Here is a 12,964-nt window from a genome sequence, read left to right as displayed (position 1 = left end):
TTATGCACAAACATTTCTTTGGAGGTCCTATTTCTAGGATCCTCCAAGGTCCTAGTTAGGTCAAAAGGCTTATCTAAGAGAACAATGTGAAGATGTAACACCACACTTGATGGCGTTAGTAAATTTAAGTCGATGTGATAGCAATTTCGTTTAAAATTTGATACTAATTTCTAACTGATTACGAATACGTTCTTCTTTTACCAGTATTATTCAATGTCCCGTAATTTTAGACATACAAGTGCAAGCCATTGTTTTCAGCTAGCTTGATCCTGAATTCACGCAGCTATTAATCACTTTCATATGCTTCATGTCGCTAATTTGAAAAGCACATAAGGAAGAAGTCTGTGCAGTACAGATATGACAATTAGTGAAACAATCCTTTTTCAAAAAATTTGCTTGGGTAGTACAAATCTTACCAGTAACTTTGTCTCCTTACACTAAAGAAGAGTAAATGAGACAGTTGTGCTCATGCCAACTACTTTTGGTGCCAGAGGTAGCAATAGAAATACGTTGCCTCTGGAGGTTCAAGAGTATTTAATAATCCTCTCCCTCCCATTGTTATTTTCCATTATCAGTCCCTCTTCTGTCTTCCTTGTTATCATCTAGTAAACAGGCAAGTATGCAGACACAATATATAAAACTTAAAAAACCAACATGTCCATAAAGAACTGGTTGCCTGCCTGAAAGAAAAAAAAAAACAAAATTAAAGAGGCAACAAAACTCTAAGAGAGAACAACAACTTTGACTCAAATTGTGTCATGCTGAGGTGCAGTATAAGATTTTATATTATACATCACATTAAGTAATGACTTCAGTTAAAATTTAAATGTATTTTTACATATTTGTGTTGGATTTCTCTCACCACATGTGTTTTAGAAGTGGTGAGATTAAAAAAAAAAAGGCCCTGAAGAGTTTGAAAGGGGGAAAAAAGCTTCTGACCAGAGGAATTTGCCTTCTTCAAGAGGTTTAAAAAAAACCCAACCCTTTTTTTTTTCATATGTTACTATGACAGCTATTGGCTGAGCTCAGGATCTGGAAGGAGATCAACTAAAAACTAAATTTTTATGATATATTTTACCTTGCCTATCTCAATGGAAGTGCAAGGTAGTCTACTTTTGAGCCTAGAGACTTATAATACCAAAAGAATATAAGACATACATACATAGTTTAAATAAGCGCATCCATGCTAAAACAATGCACAGCATGGAAAGCGTGAGACAAAATAAACAATTATCTGTAATGGATATTAGCCATGACAGTTAACTGCATTAATGTGTAGAGAAGACTTTCAGGTCCTGAATCATTCCTGCCAAAGTTACTGGGTATGTTTTAATGAGGTAAAGGAGTTTTAAGTATAATTGTACTTATGGAAGCAATTGCATGCTATCATACATGCTGCTCAGACCAAGATGCAGATAAGTTTACATCTAACTCCAAAGTAAAGGCCTCAGGGCTTGGAAGAACTATATTGTTACTGTGGCTTATAAAGTTACTGTGTGTTAGCTGAGCTATGATAATTGTCTTTGTGAGTGCTCCTGACACAGGCAAATACTAGGTAATTTGATTTAGGTTGGCCAACCCTGAAGGTTTCTCAGATGCTGTCCTCACTCATGTTAGACAACTACTCCAGTACTTTTACATTTCCTTAGGACATGTGTTAGACCAATAATTAGATGGCTGATAATATTAAGTCAACAGTAGGACAATAATCCAGTCAAAGATTTAACTGATCTAACTTCAGCATTCTACAGTAGAAACATCTACCTCTGTTCTAGTCATCTAGATTCCTCTTATAGTCATCAGAGAGACATGGACACATCTAGGATGCAATTCTAAAGCAAATATCTGAAATAGACCAGATTAACAGATTAAGGGGTATAGCACTCATTAATTTGTTGAATTTTAGCAGATGTGAACAGGATTTGTCATTTCCATGCTCCGTATGTGGCCCAGAACTTATCTTTGAATTTAAATAGCCTGGTATATTATATATCATGTTAGTATATTGGTAGGACGCTATCCAGAGTAGGATGAACGCTGGAGTTAAATACCTCATGCATATTTTGTATTCAAATTATTCTTCCTTGAAGTTACAAATTAATACAAAACATTAATGCCACGTACCATTTGCAGAAGCGAATGAGCCATTTCTTTGTGGGAAAGAATAGGGATGTCTAGCTAGATATGGATATGTGATGTAACCTACACTTAATATCTTCTACTTTATCAAGATGATCTGATGATTTAAAATATGAGATAGTGGATTTTTAGGGTAAACATAAACTGTTTTATTGTTAGCAAAAACTATTCCACTAGCAAAAAATTGCTGTTCATGGTTAAATCCCACGAGGCCATGTAACCCACTCCCCTGGCCAAAGACAGTATGAATGCATATTAACCATATTTGACAGATATTTAGCTAGCCCTGTCTTAGAGCCTATAGAAAGCGGGATTACACAGTCTTCCTAAATAAGCTTTTGCAATGTTTAACTATCCATACAGTAAAGTCTTCTTCCTAATGGATAACTTAAAACTCTTTTGTTGAAATTTAAGCCCATTACTAACTGTTCTATACTCAGTGGACGTGAAAGGAGAATATGCCTTCATGTTTGGCAGCACTCTATTACATGTTTATTCAACATAAAAGAGACGTATCGTATCTACTCAAAACATTCTTTTTGTAACTTTTATCTGTCTAACTAATCCGGCTGGCAAGAAACATGAGTGTTGTGTGCATGCTGCAATGGGGTCAGTGAAATTCTGTGCTGTTTGGGATTTAGGTATCCATGGCTAGTTACATATGGTCAATCTGACTATTAGTCCCTTGAATCCTATTCCCCTGAAGATGCCTGTCAACATGCAGTCCATCAGGATTCAGGCTGACAGAACATGAACATATTTTGTATAGTGGAGCTTTGAAGGGGCATATCTGATGATGTTCTTTTCACAATAACAAGTTACAGAAAACTTAAATTCAGAAGTGCTATAAAACATAATTCAATTTTTTTGGCATCATTTTAGTCTTACATTACAATAAAGTACCAAAGAAAACACAGCCTTCATAAACCACTCTGATACAACCTAATTGGAGCTAATTCTCATTTGAGCTATGCCACTGTAAGAGTATTAATACTAATGGGGTTTCACAGGCAATCAGAATTATGTCCAGGCTGTGCTTTTCCTAGGAATTGCAGTTCATGGTGCAAGTCAAAATTTCAAGGAGAACTTTATCAGCTGGGTGCACTATAATGCATTATAAATGAAGTCATAGCTTTAACTGAGCTGAATTCAGAAAGAGCACTCGCGTTGTGAATTATGATCTTCTTTTCCTCCTTTAACTGAAATATATCCTTGGAAGGACACAATTGTCTCAGGTGTGTTACAGATAATGTGTTTAAGTGTTAACAACTGTAAAGATAAAAAAAAGAAGTATAACCATTTCTTATCCCATATATACAATCTCCAAATCTGTATACTAACTATGAAGCCAACGTTTTATTCCCTGGACAGTTTACAGTTCATTAGCAGCAGCATTCACAGCCATCTGACAGTTGGCCAGAACACTGATCTAAACTAGAAGATAATGAGGTTAGAAAATATCTTAGAGGAGTATAAGAGCTCTAGCGTATCGTCAGATTGTAAAAAGAAAAACTGCAAATGGCAAATAGATTCTTTTTTGTTTTAGAATGCCTCTGCAATGCCTCTGTGGCAGAACAGAATGAACCCTACCCTAAAAAGTTCCATGATAAAAGGTCAGGAGCAAGCAACTGTTGTGACAAAAAAAACAGGCTTCTTTCAGGTCCTTTGTGTGGTATTCATGCGAACCAAGGTTGGGAGGTAAGAATCTTTTGGTCAACAGTGTCCAAGGAGCCACATTCAGTGCTTCCTTGCTACATGGCATTTAAGACAGAGAAGAACTGATTATCTTCCAGGCTTCTTGCTTCAAAATGCCATTGGAAATGGAATCCAAAGTATTATGTGGCAGGGGACACGAACTATTTTCCAGGAGATGAAGCAGCTAGGTAAATGCTGTCACTAAACACATATTCTTATGTAGTTCCTGGGAAATTTTATATACCAGTTGCACTTCAGTGTAGCTTAACAAAGTAATCACAAGGGTTTGGCCACAATCAGTATAGTTACCAGTCATGGTCATGGATCCACATAAAAAAATCATTCCAGACAGCCACGGGTTTTGCAAACAAGCATCCCTTTCTCAGTGTGTGTTCATTAATACGGGACCCGCCTTCTGGAAATCCTGTTTAAACTGATCACACCAATAGACATGATGGTTCCCACTTCAGATATCTTAGAAAGATTGCAAGTCTAGGGAAAAAACGTGAACTGTAACAGCTCATTTGAGGTGAGCCTACCACTATCTCACCCATGTGGATCTCTGCCACCTCTCCTCTTAAATAAAAAAATAAAACTAATTTTGATGAGAGACAGTGAAAAATTACACAGATTTAGTGGGGAAGGATGAAGAAAGGGGGAACAGGGGAGGCAAAATGCTGATAGAAACACCATTAAGTATCTCAGTATGGGAAAAGCTTCTAAATGTAAGACGAAACCATGAATGCTGGCTTTTAAATGGGACATTAACAAACTTTCACTTAAATTAAACCGTCAATCTCTTAATTTTCTTTTCCAATTGCTTTTGAACCTCAGAGAAAATAGAATGTCTCTGAGTCTTTTTTTTCTTTCTATTCAAACATGAAAAAATAATTCAGAAAATGGCCCACAACTACAGCAATAGGGAAGCACAGGCCATCCTTTTCTCTACAGGATGGAGTGCTGTACAGGTACCACTGTGACTACCAGATACACCCTCCTTCAAATGTCAAGGTGGTAGCTAAAGGAACCCTGACCAGTAAACATTTCTGGAACAAGGACTGGCAGCAGTGTAGGCTTTTACCTAATATTATACTCTGGACTTGCTGATGATCAGGAGGATGCTTCAACAACACTAGTCTAGCTTGCTAAGAAATGAGATTTCTTCCCCACTCCATTAGTTTGTGAATGCCTGAATTGTCACAAATGAGACCAGTTAACAACCTGAAGGGGAAGGACTCCAGAGGATTAAAAATATAGGCCAGGGACTACCCACAATCACAGTTTTTGCGCTTGGGAGCCTAATAAGCAGCTCCTAGGTCTTACAGTCCTCATTTAAAGACTCAAAGTACTTTATGAGATTTCTGCTTCTCTCATTTTGCAAATGGTGGGCCCAACAGAAGAAACGTGTATATGGAATCAGAGCCGGAATTTAAAACTAAATTTTCCTCTAGGCTCCACCCTTCTCTTGCCACTAAAGATGTACTATAGTTTAAGCCTAAAACACATAGTATTGAGGGTTGTCTCCTGACATGGCTGTATATGTGCTAGAGAATTGGGAAAGGGAGTTTTTGTACAGAGGTCTGTAGGTGGTCTGGACTGTTTTGTTGAAATACCTTCCAGTAACCTTGTAATTTTGCTAGAGATAGGTGAAAATGTGTCTCAAGTAGTTGTGCACTGTGCCATTGTCATCTCATTGGTTGAGTTATCTCTTTTAAATTAGGTGCCAAGTTTTCCCTGGCTGCCCAGGACCACAGGGTACCTGAAACAGAGTTTCAGTCATGGTCTTTAACAGCTCCAGAAGACTGTGGGCTTTCGTGATCCCCTTACTGTGTTGAGGAAGGAGTTTGAAGAGCCAGATATGTTGGTTAAGAATATTCTTCCCAAAACATAGGTTGTTTCTTTTAAGTACAAAATAGAAATTGGGTCAAAGAAATGTATTCAAAGCCGATATTTAGATGAAAATCTGTTTTTCCTACCCATCTTTCCAGAAGGAATTCATAGAATCCTATATAGAATGGTTTGGGTTGGAAGGGACCTTAAATATCATCTAGTTCCAACCTACCTGCCATGGGCAGGGACATCTCCCACTAGACCTAGATGAGATTGCTCAAAGCCTCATCCAACCTGGCCTTGAACACTTCCAGGGAGGGGGCAACCACAGCTTCTTTGGGCAACCTGTTCTCTGGTTCTGCCTCACTACTCTCACAGTGAAGAATTTCTTCCTGATATCTTATCTAAATCTCCCCTCTTTCAGTTTGAAACCACTGTCTCTCCTCCTATCACCACACTCCCTGATAAACAGCCCCTCCCCACCTTTCCTGTAGGCCCCCTTTAAGCACTGGAAGGCCGCTAGAAGGTCTGCCTGGAGCCTTCTCTTCTCCAGACTGAACAACCCCAACTCTCTCAGCCTGTCCTCACAGGGGAGGTGCTCCAGCCTCCTCCTCATCTTCGTGGCCCTTCTCTGGACCCACTAGAGCAGATCCATGTCTTTCTTATGCTGAGGACCCCAGAGCTGAGCACAGCACTCCAGGTGGGGGCTCACAAGAGCAGAGTGGAGGGGAAGAATCACCTCCCTCAACCTGCTGGCCACATTTCTGTTGATGCATAGATAAAAGACTTATCAGCTTTGTCCTGAATTGTGGAATGCGCAGTCACATCTGCTGCACTTCCAGTACAAAGAAACACAAGGATGCATTATGCACTGAGGTGATTATATCCTGAATTAATTCAAGCACAACCTGAAACAAATATATTTGATTCTTTGGATCTCATCTAAACCTCATATATCTCCATTCTACACTGACATTTATGCAGCCTGATACTTTCTTTCTCTTTAAAATAATACTCATTATAGGAAAATAAACACATAGATCATACATATTTATCAATCATCAAAAATTTTAATTAGCCCTTTTTCTTCTGTATTGTTCTGTTTCAAGGCATAGAGAAAGCTCTATACCAATATGCTGAGAATAACCAGGTACTCTCTGGGAAGCCTTGCAAATTATCCCTGTTATTTTGTGTGCCTTAAAACATGAGATCCTCTGAATACAAAGTCACAAATATGGGCTATATTAATGTGCTTTCCTTTCGCAACAATAATTACTTGGAGGGTAACTCCATTGGTGCAGTGATAGTCATTATGTAGGTTGACTTCAGTTCACTAAATCTGATTTCCAACTCACGGATGATAGACCACATTGAAAACACAGGATCCGATTTGTATTAATAAAAAATATGTGACAATCCTAATTAGAACTCAAGTTGTTTTAAAAGCCAGCCTTTAAAAGAACATTTCTAAAAGGACAACATCCCTATATTCTTCAAATATTTTTCATGGACCTTTTTGCTTCCTGAGAATGATTCAATATTAGAAAATATTTTTTTATAAGACTCTTTTTTTGCTCTTTTTCTTTGGAACCTGAAAAACCACTGTGAATTTAAAATTAAATTTGGTTATGTTGTTTTATTTAAATACCTATAGCTTTCTAATTATCTCTACTTGAAGAATAGAATGTGATTATTTTCTTACAGAGCATCTTTTCAAATCAGTAAAAGATAGTATAATTAGTATCTGAATTTGAATGATTGTGTTCGAATTTGACCCCTCCACAGATTGCCACTGTTTAAGGAAATACATTTTTCTTTTTCAACTGTTACAGTCTGCAGTTTCTGCATAATGGTTATTGAAGTAAAATCTTGTTATAAAACCTGCTATGTCAATGATGTGTTACCTAACCACTTGCTGAAGGTAACCTGGTAATAGTTATTTTAATTATGTTTTTCTCCTTTTAATTTCTGAACGATGTACTTTCTTCCTTCGTGTTTGTTTTTATTCTATTTCTTTCTTTTGATTTGGAAATGTGAAAGCTCTATTTTTTTTTTGTTGTTGTTGTAAGAGAATAGCCAGAGAAATATAAGAATATTTTCTTGTGAGCTCCTGAACCTTACCCACAAGGATGGAATGGCATATCTTCGGTAAAGACATCCTTCATCCCAAATATTGTGATTTATGTAGTTGTATAAAGGTCATGAACATGCCCTGGGCAGCCTGCACCCTGATAAAGTCCAAGTGAGGTCATTGTCAGTTTCCCTCAGTGCAAGAGTCAATTCAAGACCTTTGGGCAGTGAACCATCCAATCATCAAAATACTCCGAGGGTAAGTTGAACAGAAGTTTTACATTTTGAATTGAAAAAACCTGACCTTTTACATATTATTCAATTAAACCCTTCTACCCCCAAAACATTGCATGTTCAAATGGTCTATAGAAGGAGTCATGCTGAGGCAGGGGTTGGAATGGGGAACAGAAAGGGTAAAGTTGTGAACACAATAGTGTGGTTTCCCCATTAATTTTGTTCTAGATAGATACTGAATGTACTGCTTTTTTGCAAATTTTCTTTGGGTCACTAAAGTGACTCTCAGCAGCCTTGCTTGCTGGCTGAACCGATCTGTTTTACATCACTTTTAGACAGTGCTATGCCACTAATGCATTAGACAAAAGAATTGCCACAGAACAGGGGGTCATAACAAATGGCTTTTGAAACATGTCTAGCTAAATACAGAAATAAAGAGATATTTAAAACAGCACTAAATAAAATGGGAAACATTTAAAAATAATCTCCCCAAAAACTAATTGCAACCATTTGTTTCATAGGATTAAATCCTTGTAGAACATTTTATCCGACTATTTGGACCAGGATGTGAACTTTACAAATTACTACTTTTTTGTTTTATTTGGCACCAGCTGTGTGCATGCTTCTGAAACATCACCAGTCATGCTGAGCATTTAGTAGGAATGTTGCAATGGCAATTTAGATGTTAAAGGGCATTGTGATTTTTAAGGGCTTGTTATCATGGCCAGCTGTAGCTAACAGCTTGTAAGAGATCAGGAAGAGGTATGTGATTTTCCAAGTAACAAGAGCAGCCTGTGTTTACCATGATTTTTTTTCTGCCACAGAATGTGAGGTACTGGATGTGGAAATAGGTATTTTCCCAGGAATTGTATTAATAAATGCTGTTATATCTGTGTTGTCTGTATTTTAACCTCTCAAAGAGTTTCAAAATGTCTAAACCACATCAAATATCCTCTCCAACATGCAATTCAGTATCTACGAAAGTTGTTACACTGAAAGTTCTGGAAAAGTAGGATGTTTTGTGTGTCTGGTTTGTACATTTGGGGAACATTTGTTAAAGCATCCTTTCAGCATTTCCCTGTTTAATTTTCACTAATCAGGGCCAGGATTATGGTTCATGATATAAGAGGACCATTAGTGACTACATAAGAGTCTGAGACATTCCATGGAAATGGTGGTTGCACAAGACCTTGTTGCAGGATATTCTGTAGCTTCTTCTGATGCTGCCTGTGGTTGGAAGACAGACACTAGCCTGTTGAATCATGAAGTCATTTAGGATACTAGAATATTGTTTGAAGGCATCTTTCAAACAGTGGCTTTAAGTAGTGTATGTCTGGAAATTATTATTTGCACACAAAGCCATCATTTTCCTGGTTACTTAAAAGCCTTGAAAAGATATATGCATATTGTTCTTTCGAATGTGGAGAAAATCAAATTAAGATATAAACTACTCTCCCAAATTCATCTTTTGCTGGGTTTCTTGGTTAGAAAGAGATTTATACAATACTCAGTAAACATCAGATTTGTTTTCTAAGACTTTTCAATGTCTTTTTAAATATTAGTAAGGTAGATGTCCTGTGATATAAATATCTGCATAACTGCATGTGAGATGTAAAGTAAAAGTAAAAAGTAAAACTAAGCAAACAAATTATATATTAGATACAGACATGTTAGGACCTTGTTAAAAAGTTGGAACCATCACCACCAAATAATTAGCTTTTGTGTCTTGTAATTATGACTTACAGCTAAAGGTAAACTGAGAACTCTGATGAAAGCAAATCATGCAACATGTGTCGGACGTTCCTAGACCACCAGGTATACTTTACTTTTCCTGTTCCCGGAAAGATGGTGAGCCTTGCCGGACACACTGAAGGTTAATTGCACAAACTGGACAACATTATTAAACAAGTAACTGAACTATGAAGATAAACATGCTGCCTGTTACTAAAACTGTGAGACTTTATTCTGTGCATTGCATTAAGATATCAGTCTGGTGTAGTGACTTCGCAATAGGCAGAAAACAGGAAAGAAATTTAAGCAGTAGAGAGTACCAAAAAGAAGACCTTACATACTCACACAAAACTATGATTACAATAAAAATCAAATACACACAAAACCTGATTAACTACTAGGTTTTAGTTAAGGAAGAGTTCTTCACTGATCTCTGTAGTAGTTAGGCTTTGGTAAATAACTGATTTCAAACTTAATTTTTTGATCTCCTGTGGCCAAACTGTCTCCCACAAGGTAGTTGCCACCTTGTTTCCCCTTGAATTACCAAGTATTTTGAAGCAAGAAACTCCGTTATGAGAAACTCTGAGATAACCTGCTCAGTGATAATCTGATCTCAGCCTTAGTTTTTGTGCCTGGCTTCATCTAATTCTAGCACTCTTTGTGTCAGCGTGAGCCAACATGTAATTTTAAGCAGAGCATCTAATCTGCTAAATGTTATCCATAAAAGGAAAGGTCCAGTCTTCCTTTGAATGTTGTTACATTTTGGCTGTTTCAGCATGCTCTCTCCATGGGTTCTGCAGTCTATTAATGGCACTCCATGTGCAAATTCATCCCTTTTGTTTTGATCTTTCCTCCGTTCATTTTCTGAAAATAAAAACTTGGGAAGTAATTAGTAGAAAGAAAACATCCCTAGGCCACTCTGCTCCATTTATTCATCATCCTAATGGTGGAAGTTTCAATTTTTGTGATTTCTCTGTCCCCCAGATGAATACAGCCATCATACAGCCAGACAACAAGGACTTTACCTGAAGAAGGAAGCTGTGTCTTGTTTTCCTCAACCTTCCACATGAAACTGAAGTAAAACCCACTAACTTTTATCTAGGCTTACAATAAGAGTTAGGCGGATTCTGTGAGCTAAGTCATCCAGTGAATAAAATCTGTGTCAAAATAGCATGAATCCATTTCCGCATTTTAACGCAGACAAGACTGAATTGGGAGCATGATTCCAATGTCATCTGGATATTGAAGATTCAGGTGAATTTGTCAGGGCTCTGAGGGTGCCACCAGGCTGTAAGTGCCTTGACCACCCCCCCAGGACACCCGCCACACTGCCCATGGCCCAGGAACCCATTTCAGCCCCCTGGGGCCATCAGTCCCTGCCCCAGTGATGCTGCGCAGGGCCAGTCTCCAGCCCCCAAAGCCCCGCCCCACCCATCCATGGGCCCTGTTGAGCTGGGCCTACACGCCAGCCCGGCGGTGGCTGGGGCTGGGGCTGCTCCTAGTGCTCCCCAGCTGCCCTGCTCTGGCTGGGGCAGAGAGATGGGCCCCAGCTGCCAGGCCGTGCCCTGCTGCCCTTTCCATGAGGAGCCCTCATGGTCCCAGCCCGGGGGACCCCCCGTCTGCCCAGTAACCAAACAGAGCTACAAGGTCTTTTACATCCCTGAATGTCAATATAAAGGATTTCAGACTTTGAATCACTGAGAAGATGTGTCCTCCCGCTTTTATGAACGCATGTACATGATAGATTCGCTCAGCTGCAGACTAAATCATTCTTTGCTTGTCTTTCCTGAGACAGTTTCGTTGCATGTTAAATGGCATGTTAGCACCTTGCTGTGTGCACATTATCCTTCCTCTTTCTGTCTACTACAGACTTGTTGGAACAACACCTAGGGGAAAGCTCTGCTGAGTGGCAATGGGGGACACACACTGTCCCTGCTGCAGCTCCCAAGGCCTCCCCAAGTGGCGGCTTTAGGGGGGACTTTTGCATAGACTCCAGAAATCTGAGACTGTGCTTTTGCTTTGCCTTGAGGTGTCAGCTACAGACTTGTGCTGGGATTCAGCCTGGGATTAGTATAAATGTCTTTATGTGAGTCTCTGCAGATGTGTTAGGAATCTGAGCTCCCAAAACACTCAGTGGAGACAGGGAAACAATTTGGCCTATCAGCCACAGTATTCAGGTGGCTAAACAGAGCTGCCTACTGCCAAGTACCCTGCTTCTCATCCTCAGAAAATCATGCCTTCCCTGGATCTTATGTCTCCTACTTGCCAGTCCCCATGTAAAGACAAACTAGGCCATTTCAAATTTCAGTGGAGGCCTATTTATGAGCAACTGAATCATGCCATCGGTGTCTGATGTAGAGTGACTTGAGTTATTCTGTAGCCTGCATTGTCCACATTGCCTAGTTTGCCTTTGACTACAATGGGAGCTCAGATTTCTAGTGCACTTCCATATGGACACTTACTTTTTAGTGTCTCTGTATACTTATAGATATCTTAAATATGGTCTCCTATCTCATTTAATTTGGGACTCAACCGTGAGTTCTCTGTGACTTTCTCATATATAAAACGGGATGAATCCTACACATGCTCTCTCTGTTTTCTTGCACCACAGAGAAGAAATCTCCTTCTCTTAGCCTGCAGGTGCTTTGCTGTGTTCTAGGTCCTATGTCACTGTTTCACGTGGGATACATGTCTAGGCAGCTCTGTTAAGTATGTGAGGTAAAAGATTCAGTGTGGACATCACTGCAAATAGCAGAGATATGGAAGATAACAAGGTTGCTCCCCAAGACATTATACTTTCTGTCTCCACACTGAGCTGTTTAGCTGGAAGGAGAAATCCTTTCTTCAGAGCCAAGGGTGAGTATTCAACATAGCAGTAAGCAAACCCATGGTCTTCACAAAGAGGACAGGACAACAGAAATTGTGTCCTGGTAGGAGGCTAGAAGACACGTTGCATCAGTAAATAATGATGTTACACTGTAGTGAAGCCACTGCACGATATTACTGCAAATATCATAGCATTTTCAAAATTAGATTTTTTCACCATCCTGAAAGCCATATTTGATGAAACAGCTATTTATTGTAGTCGGTAAGACCTGTAAAGAATCTTTTTCTGCATAGTTGCAGGCACCTTGGTTTGCAGCTGCCATAAATGAAAGCAGGAACCGCAGGGAGTCTGGCAGATTTCGTCATCGCATGCAACTCGTGACACTAAGTCTTATATTTGAGTGCTGCAGATGCCCTACTTTCTGAACCATGGTTTTAT

This window comes from Leptosomus discolor, chromosome 2 (assembly GCF_034619465.1).
Source record: "Leptosomus discolor isolate bLepDis1 chromosome 2, bLepDis1.hap2, whole genome shotgun sequence".
Classification (NCBI taxonomy): domain Eukaryota; kingdom Metazoa; phylum Chordata; class Aves; order Leptosomiformes; family Leptosomidae; genus Leptosomus; species Leptosomus discolor.
Note: the sequence above shows the minus strand (reverse complement) of the source record.